A 9,310-nucleotide genomic window follows, 5' to 3' on the forward strand; every position below is an offset into this window, starting at 1 on the left:
ACTCTACGTCCCTTGGTAATCTCAGTGGTCAGAGTCTAAGGGCTTGTTTTCATTGGACACTCTATTCAAGGCCTTTGTTTCTTTCTTTATATACCACATTTGAGTGAGACAATCTAGCATTTCTCTCCCTTCCTCTGACTTATTTTTCTTAGCATGAACTCCTGTAGTTCCATCAATATTCGTATTGTATCATCAAATCTACAAAAAGCAAGATTCCATCCCTCCTTAGGGCTGAGTAGTATTTCACTGTGTATATACACCATAACTTCTTTCTTTTTTTTAAAAAAAAAAAGAATAAGATAGGAGCAATTATGGTGTTGTGAGCCCTCATTACACACAGACATTAATTGTGAATCATGCAAATTCCAATTATCATGTTCTATTTGCTCTCTGAATAGAGGAACAGTTAAGGATTATCCTATTTTAAGGATTATCCTATCCTATCTGCCATTACTTCTTTATCCACTATTTGACACTTAGATTGCTTCCAGATTTTTTATTGTAAATAGCTCTCTAATAAAGATAAGTGTGCATAGCATTTTCTTGATCCAAAATAGACCTTTAGGAGTAGAGTTTCTAGCCCTTATTGTAGTTCTATTTTTTTAATTGTTTGAGAAATATTCATGCTACTTTTTGTATAAACGGAACCAGTTTATATCCCCACAAACTTTGAAGGACGGTTTGTATTTAGCTTATTTCCTCCAGTGCTTGTTGTTTATGGTCTTATAATATAGCCTATTCGCATTTGTATGAGGTGATTCATCATTGTTATTTTAACGACATTTTCCTGATAATTAGAGATGCTATTTTTTTATCACATCCTTGTTAGCCATCTGAATGTATTTGTGTTCTCAATACACTGTTACCATATCTCACCACCACCACCATGCCCAATACCCTCCATCAATGACCTTATGTTACTTCCTGTGCACCTTTTCATCCCACTCCCCTTCCCCTCTTGATAATCGCAGTTATGTTATCCAAGACCAAACATTTGTCGGCATTCATAACTCTTATTAAAATTCTCTTCTATTGAATTCCTGATTTCGGAAAACATTCTTAAGACTCTCACTTTGAAGTCTCCAGAGGAAGTTAAAAATCTCTGATGTGTTTGGTGTGTTTCCTAGGCCTCTGCATTCTTTCATCAATCCAAGTGAATTCCAACATTTCTTCATTGCCCCTGGTGCCAAGTGATAGTAGAAATGAGAATCTCACTCACGTTGGCCTGGGCAGAAATCTGAGGTATATGGTCACTCATTCTACAGGGAATCTATGATTCAAAGTTGGTGTGTAGATGACCACTGAGAGATTTTCAGTCATTACGGCCTGGAGTGATAGCACAGCAGTAGGGCATTTGCCTTGCACACAGCAGGCCCGGCCGAGCCGGGTTCAATTCCTCCGCCCCTCTTGGAGAACCCAGTAAGCTACCAAGAGTGTCTCACCCGCAAGGCAAAGACTGGCAAGCTACCCATGACATATTCGATATGCCAAACACAGTAACAACAAGTCTCACGATAGAGACATGACTTGGCCCACTCGAGCAAATTGATGAACAATGGGAGGACAGTGCTACAGTACTACAGCAATCTGTGGTAGCTACAGATCAAGCAGGTACTTCTGGCTGAGACCCAAGGCTTGCAGTTGGTCATGCCTGACAGTGGACATAGTAATAAAATTCGGAAGATTTGGGCAGCAGCTGCAATTCACAATGTCACTAGAACTCAAGAGCAACCTTGGCACGTAGTAAACTTGCATAGCTCCTCGGGGATGCATATTTGCCTGACACCAACTCTGGACCCATGGTCAAGCAAACCTGGGAAATATTCTGTGGTGTGACATTGTGTTTGACACGTGTGAAGCATCCAGTATGAGGTGAATTGTTTGCCACCAGCTATTCAACGTCATTCGTGATCAGATCCCTTCTCAGCCCTTTGCTTGAGCAGGCTACACAATAACAATTTCAAAAAGACCTGTGGGGTTAACTGGACCTTCAAGATTTCAAGTGGTACTACATAGAAAGTATCATGTTAAGCAAAATGAGTCAGAAAGAGAGGGATAGACATAGAAAGATTACGTTCATCTGGGGAACATAAAGTAACAAAATAGGAGATTAACACCCAAGAATGACCAAGATTAGTACCAGGAATTTTGCTCCATGGCTTGGAGGTGAGTCACACATGCTAGGGGAAAAGGGAGCTCAGATAGAGAAGGGAGCACCAAATAAAGGGTGTTGGGAGGATCCTCCCAGGATGGGAGAAGCATGCTGAAAGTAGACTATAGACCAAACATGATTACCACTCAATGCCTCTTTTGCAAACACAACACCCAAAAGGAGAGAGAGAACAAAAGGGAATGCCCTGCCACAGAGGCAGAGTGGGATGAGGGGATGGGAGGTAGGAGAAATACTGAGATCCGTGGTGGTGGGAAATGGGCACTGATGGAGGGATGGGTATTTGATCATTGTATAATTGAAACCCAAGCACAAAAATTTGTAGGTCTACAACTGTACCTCATGGTGTCTCACTAATAAAAAAAAGATTCCAAATGCCCCGAGGCACATATGGACCAATTTTAAGAGTTTGAATGGCAAATAGGGGTGCAAAATTGTAAAAATCTAGGGTCTCACACCACTCAAGCTGCCCTGCTGCATTCAGACAGCTCTATGGGTGGCAATGAACTATTTGTTGAGGGTTAGGAAGTTTTCACTTTTCAATCACAGGGCACGCACTCGGGGTACTGCAGACTACAGCCCCCATTCCCTGCTATCTATAGTTTAGGAAATTTGCCTACTTTTTTTTCTGATACCGCTAAAAATCAGATTTGGACTGGGGTATGCTGAATTTGCTTGATTTAAAATAAGCAAATGTCACCTGGCATCTGTTGCTTTGCTCTTGGTTTAGTGGAGTTTACTTCTGGAATTTTCCCCAGGATATTTCTTTTTTAAATTTTTAAAATTTTTATTAGTGCAAGACCATGAGGTACAGTTGTAGACTTACAAATTTTTGTGCTTGGGTTTCAGTTATACAATGATCAAGTACCCACCCTTCCACCAGTGCCCATTTTGCACCACCAAGGGCCCAGTATCCCTCCCACCCCCCATCCCCCCCCATCCCACCCTGCCTTTGTGGCAGGCATTCCCTTTTGTTCTCTCTCCTTTCGAGTCCTGTGTTTGCAAGAGAGGCATTGAGTGACAATCATGTTTGGTCTGTAGTCTATTTGGAGGCGAGCCACACATGCTAGGGGTAAAGAGAGCTCAGATAGAGAAGGGAGCACCAAATAAAGGGTGTTGGGAGGATTCTCCCAGGATGGGAGAAGCATGCTGAAAGTAGACTATAGACCTCAGGACATTTCTAAGAGAAATCTGAGATGGAGTTTCAGGCTTACACGATTATCAAAGGCCATTGAGGTGAAGCCTGCCTGTGGGTCAGAGCCCTGTGTATCTTAAAGTTTCTTTCCAGTCCGTTGTTCTAAGAGTAGAGTTGGAGGATTGGGGCTAGTGTATTCAGTTTTCTCCTGCACCCTCTCTCCCAGGCAAAGTTTTAGTAGTCCTTTATAGACCCCTATGGACTTTTGGTTATAGTCCCATGACCACGGTGGGTGGTGGATGTTAGCCTTCTCTTGTGGACTGAGGTTTGTGGCTCCACAATGGGGAATCTTCCCAGAGATTCCTCAGTAACTCTGTGTCTACCTGAATATGGGGTGAGGTAGGATTTTGTATTTGATCTAGTTTTTTGATGGATAATTTTCAATGACCACCATTTTAATTGTTAAAAATATTTTAATTGAATCATAGTGAGATACAGTTATAAAGATGTTTATGATCATATAATGTTCCAACATTTGTCCTTTAACCATTGTACATTTCCCACCACCAATATCCTCAAGTTTCCCTCTCGTCCCCCACCCACACCCCCTCACCACCTGCCTCTGTGACTGCTGCTTCTTCCTCTTCCTCTTCCTCCTCCTCTTCCTCCTCCTTCTCCTCCTCCTCCCTCTTCTTCTTCTTCTTCTTCTTCTTCTTCTTCTTCTTCTTCTTCTTCTTCTTCTTCTTCTTCTTCTTCTTCTTCTTCTTCTTCTTCTTCTTTTTCTTCTTCTTCTTCTTCTCTCTCATAATGCACCACTGTTAGGGCTTAATATCTACCACTATAGATTTTAAGTTGTACACTGAATCTCTAACAATTACTTATCTCCCACAAATAAAAATATAAGTGAAATTATTTTACACTGATTGCCAATTAGATATATCTGCTTTTCTTTCTCTGCAACTAACATATTCTTTACATTTATGTGTTTCACTATTTTAAACACCTCATATAAGTAGACTTACATATTCTCTATCCTGTGATCTACTTGCTCCATATAACACACTGTCTACTAAGACTAAGAAGGATGAAGAAAATATAGTGCTTACATAGAATAGAATAATACTCCTCTTAATATTCAGTTTTTCTAATATTTATGACAGCTATTTCCTTGTTTTATCACCTCAAATGTATTCCATCCATACATTTCAGATAATAAACACTATTGTAAAATTTCTGTGTACATTACTTATTACTCCTTTATAAATGGGGGTTGTTTATTTGTTTAACAAATGAGAAAACCAGGTTCTATATGGTTCCTTATCTTCTCCAGTCTTATAGCTTGAAATGGTGGGGCTGGAATATCAAAGTCTGTCTAACTAGAAAGCACAGCCCTTTCTAATAATTGACTCTTCTTTTTCTTTAAACAGAAGGTGCTACCATTATTCATTCATTAATCATATAGAACAGAATATAGAGATTTTAATTTGGAAGGGTTTTAATTATTCATGAATTAGAACCAGCACATATCAATTTGGAAGATATATTGTGTTCTTCATGTATTCCCCAAAACCATGTTCAAAGTGATCACACTCTTAATCTGAAAGTGCCCAAAGTATGTTGAATTATACTTATAATTCAGAAATAGGAAAATGGTAAAAATTAAGTTGGATTTTTTCCCCAGAATCCTTGTAGATATAGTAATACAGACTATTTCCTTTGTGCACAAAGAAACTGAAGGAAAATAATATTTTTTCCAAAGTAAGAGATATAGTATATAGCAGTGATGGGACCTAATTAAGGTCTTCTGATACCCCCAGATAATGTTGCAGTTTTTTGTTACCTCTTCCTTTATTTGAACAGAAAAGTATGTGTGTTTTTGTGTGTGGAGAGAGAGAAAGAGAGAGAGAATATAACACAAGAATCTTGAATAGCAGTACAAAATATTATAGACCCTAAGGAAACATTCTGAAAGTTAAACATAATCTAATCCAACAATTCCCATCAATTCACATTATAATTATCTGGAAAATTTGTTTAAAATTTTTCCTGGGGTACTGACTGAATGAGGTACCTCCAAAGAGTCAGTATGTTTAATGTGAATATCTTGTTCTTGTTATGCAATCAGGTTGACATTTGGAAATCACTTTTTACAGTTACATCTTATATCACATCGGTAAAATCACTATAAATAATTATTTTTTTGTCCTTTTGGATTTAACCTTAGCTTCTTGTTTTAAGTAGCTCATTCTCTCATAACAGTTTGTTTTATTACCTTAATTTTAGATATTACAAAGAAGAAAATGTCTCCTGAAAATAGTTGATATTTTTTCTTTAAGGAAAAATATAACAGTTTGTAAAATAAGCAGTATTTTGTTCTTAGGAACTTTAAATTCAGTGTCTACTTTAGGATGTATGAAAGTATTCTCAGACTATTCTGAGTGTGTCTGCACACATGCACGCAGGCCTATGGCAAATGGTCCTGAGAATGTACTCAAGAATAGCCCCATTCCAGGGCACTGTGGTATACTAGCAATATTCAAGAGATACCCTGCTTTGGCACTCTGCAAAGGCATGGAGTGTCCCATCCAAAGAAGTCAGTTGTGATCAATGGCAGGGATAGGATTAAAAACAGCTCTAAAATTTGCTGAAAGAATAACATAGGGCTTCTGAGACAGTTCTATCTCTCTCCCTTTCTCTCTCTCTCTCTCTCTCTCTCTCTCTCTCTCTCTCTCTCTCTCTCTCACACACACACACACACACACACACTCAGCTTTGCCAAGGTGCTGGGTGGTCCATCTTAGCACAATGTGTAGAGAATTGCTCATTATGAAAGGAAGCAAGTAGCTCAGAGATAGCAGTAAAATTCTCCAAAGAAGGTGACAAAGAAAAGATTCAAGTATTTCATTTGTGTTTACAACTTAAGCCAGGGAGGTTATTATCAAAAATGACTTGGAAACGTTCGGGATTGAGTACTTTCCTGATTCAAAATTGTGCAAAGCTCAAAAGATATCATTAGTCAAGAACATGATTTTCTCTGCAATTATTTTTGATTATTTACTAAGTTGAAATCCCTAAATGTTCTGGATTGTCAGAAGAGCTGTGTGTTCAAGTTGCTGGAATTCAATTTGGAAATATTATGTTTTCTAGTCTGATGAGTCCATAAATAGATGGTCTAAGTAATGATTGTAAATAAGTTATCTACCTAGGGATAATGGTTAAAAATCAAAGTAGAAGAAACTATATATCCACAAATCCTCACTGAGAAAAGGAAATGTTACTTTGTTAATTTACTCATCAAAGTTTTATTGAGCATTTACTTTATGTTATGCCATGTGATAACTATACAGAATGCCTCTATCAGTGGTTCTCAAACTCTGATGTGGATCATAGTTACTTGGAAGTCTACAGATGCTGATTGCACTCCCAGAGTCTGAATCATTAGGGATGGAATGAGGTCCAAGAACATTCATTTCTAGCAAGTTCCCAGATTATAAAGATAGTACAGGGACCTCACTTTGAAAACTGAATGCGTAGTACAAAAGACAGATGAGTAAATTATCACCTCTCATGGCAATGAGCAGTGTGTTCCATGAAGAGTGCAGTACGAGGAGAAAAGGGGAATATTTCACGAAGTCTTGGGATGAAGGTTCTGCGGGAAATGGTCAGAAAATGCTTCCGAGAAGGGGTTACAGGAAATTGGTCGTTGGGGACACAATGAGGTTTTCTGACAGAGGAATAATATTTGGAAAGATATTCTGGATGATAGCCGAGGTTAGTACCAGGAGGTTCATTCCATGACTTGGAGGACAGCCGCACATGCTGAGGGAGAAGGCAGCTCAGATAGAGAGGGGAGCACCAAGTAAAGGGTGTAGGGAGGACCCTCCCAGGATGAGAGATGCATGCTGAAAATAGACTATAGACCGAACATGATAGCCACTCAATGCCTCTTTTGCAAACCACAGCACCCAAAAGGAGAGAGAGAACAAAAGGGAATGCCCTGCCACAGGGGTGGGGTGGGATGGGGCGTGGGGGGAGGTGGGAGGGATGCTGGGAGCATTGGAGGTGGGGTATAGGCACCGGTGGAGGGATGGGTATTTAATCATTGTATCACTGAAACCCAAGCACAAAAATTTGTAAGTCTATAACTGTACCTCATGGTATTTCACTAATCACGATCATCCTGTTGTTCGTCGATTTCCTCGAGCAGGCATCAGTAACGTCTCCTTCTTCCTGGCCCTGAAATTTTAAAAGAGCCATTTCAATGCTCTTTCAGGATTAGGAGAATGAGACCTATCATTGTTACTGGTATTTGGCATGTTGAGTACAACATGGGAAGTTTTCCAGACTCTGCTGTGAGGGCAGGATACTTTCGGTAGCCTGCCGGGTTCTTTAAAAGAAAAACGAGATAATAAGATGTCTCTTCCCGGAGCTGGGTTTTATAGTCTCTGCGTCTTGGCCGTCAATGGGTCCAACCTGGCACTGGCGGCAGCTGGTGGGTGTGACGCTTCCCTACTGGAAGATGGGGGGTCTGGTTGGAGAAAGCCTAGTCCCAATCCGAGTAGGCTTGGAGACCTCAGCCCTGGGACCCGCATTCCTGGGTTCCTCTGCCAGTTCTTTCATGCATGAGGCCCATCCGGACGTGTGGAGAGTGGTCCCAGCATGGCCGTGGCTGGCTCCAGAGGTCCTCAGCTGCTGGGGCTCTGCTTGGGGAGGCGGGGGGGAGGGGAGAGAAACTCAACCCTCCCCGCTCCAAGGGGCCCCGATGAAGACAGCCAGGCGCGGGAGCAGGAGACTCTGAGCTGTCTTCTTCCGGGAGCTGGGTTTTATAGTCTCTGCATCTTGGCCATTGATGGGACCAACCTGGCGCTGATGGCAGCTGGTGGGTGTGACGCCTACCTACTGGAAGATGGGGAGGGGATCCTGGGTGGAGAAGGCCCAGTCCCAATCTGAGTAGGCTTGGAGACATCAGCCCTGGGACCCGCATGTCTGGGTTCCTCTGCCAGTTCTTTCATTCATGAGGCCCGTCCAGATGTGTGGAGAGTGGTCCCAGCGTGGCCATGTTTCACTAATAAAAATTTAAAAAGAAAAGATATTCTGGATGTTGGAAAGAACAAGTATGAAGGTAGAGAGGTGATGGATATGTTACGGTGGTTTTAGGGAAGTACAAGTAGTTTGTGACAGAAGTTGGGGAGTTGGCTTGGGGCTAACAAGTAAAAACATGTAACATCTGACAGCGACCTGCAGAGAAGAGACACTCGGGATATGGTGTTGTACAGTGTGGACGCCAACTACCATGGGAAATTTAGAAGGACAACATGCAACACGTATTCCTCAGCTCTCAGAGTGATCCAAATTGTTGGGAGATAAAAATAAGATGCATACCGAGTGAAACAGCAGTTCATGTGACCATAAGTCAATGTAATGGTCACCAGCAAAAGGCGTCTTGGAATTCAGTGATTTGCTGAATCCTCTGCAAATGACATACAGACCAAGGTCGCTGGTAGCAAATTATACTTGAAATGATTCTGCCCGGGGTCATATAAAATTTCTCTGAACATAGGTATCAGAAGCAAATAGGACTATCAAAATATTCTTCTGGAATTATATGAACTGGAACATAGGAGTATAAAACATCTATGAGAGGCACTGCTATATTTCTGAGAACTTGGAAGAAATTGAGAGAAAGAAGGTGCCATCACGAGGGAGGCAAAGGGATGAGACACCCAGACACTGGAACCATTCGCGTCTCTAGCTCCCAAATCCTTAACGTTAGCTCCCCTTGATCTCTCTACCTTCTCTTGATATATTAAATTCCTGGTAGCCTTCCAAGGAATTTTTGCCTTCATACTTGAGATCACTTCACTTGACTTCCGTTAATCATCGATTTGCTCAAGCGGGCACCAGTAACGTCTCCATTTGTCCCTGTCAAGTACTAGTGTAGCCCAGTGTCATCTGTTCATTCTAGGAAAACGAAGAGCCTCAAACCAATTGTTTAGGGTATTGAC

The 9,310-nt window shown here is 41.1% G+C and overlaps 1 non-coding gene across 1 annotated transcript; it reads right to left on the reverse strand.

Annotated features, from left to right (window-relative positions):
* Window positions 1-294: 294 nt before the first annotated feature.
* Window positions 295-429, reverse strand: LOC130038503 (U8 small nucleolar RNA). The gene has a single exon (XR_008794724.1). It is a non-coding gene; the product is annotated as a U8 small nucleolar RNA (small nucleolar RNA).
* Window positions 430-9,310: the final 8,881 nt, after the last annotated feature.

Source organism: Sorex fumeus, unplaced genomic scaffold (assembly GCF_029834395.1).
Source record: "Sorex fumeus unplaced genomic scaffold, SorFum_2.1 ptg000075l, whole genome shotgun sequence".
Taxonomy (NCBI): Eukaryota; Metazoa; Chordata; class Mammalia; order Eulipotyphla; family Soricidae; genus Sorex; species Sorex fumeus.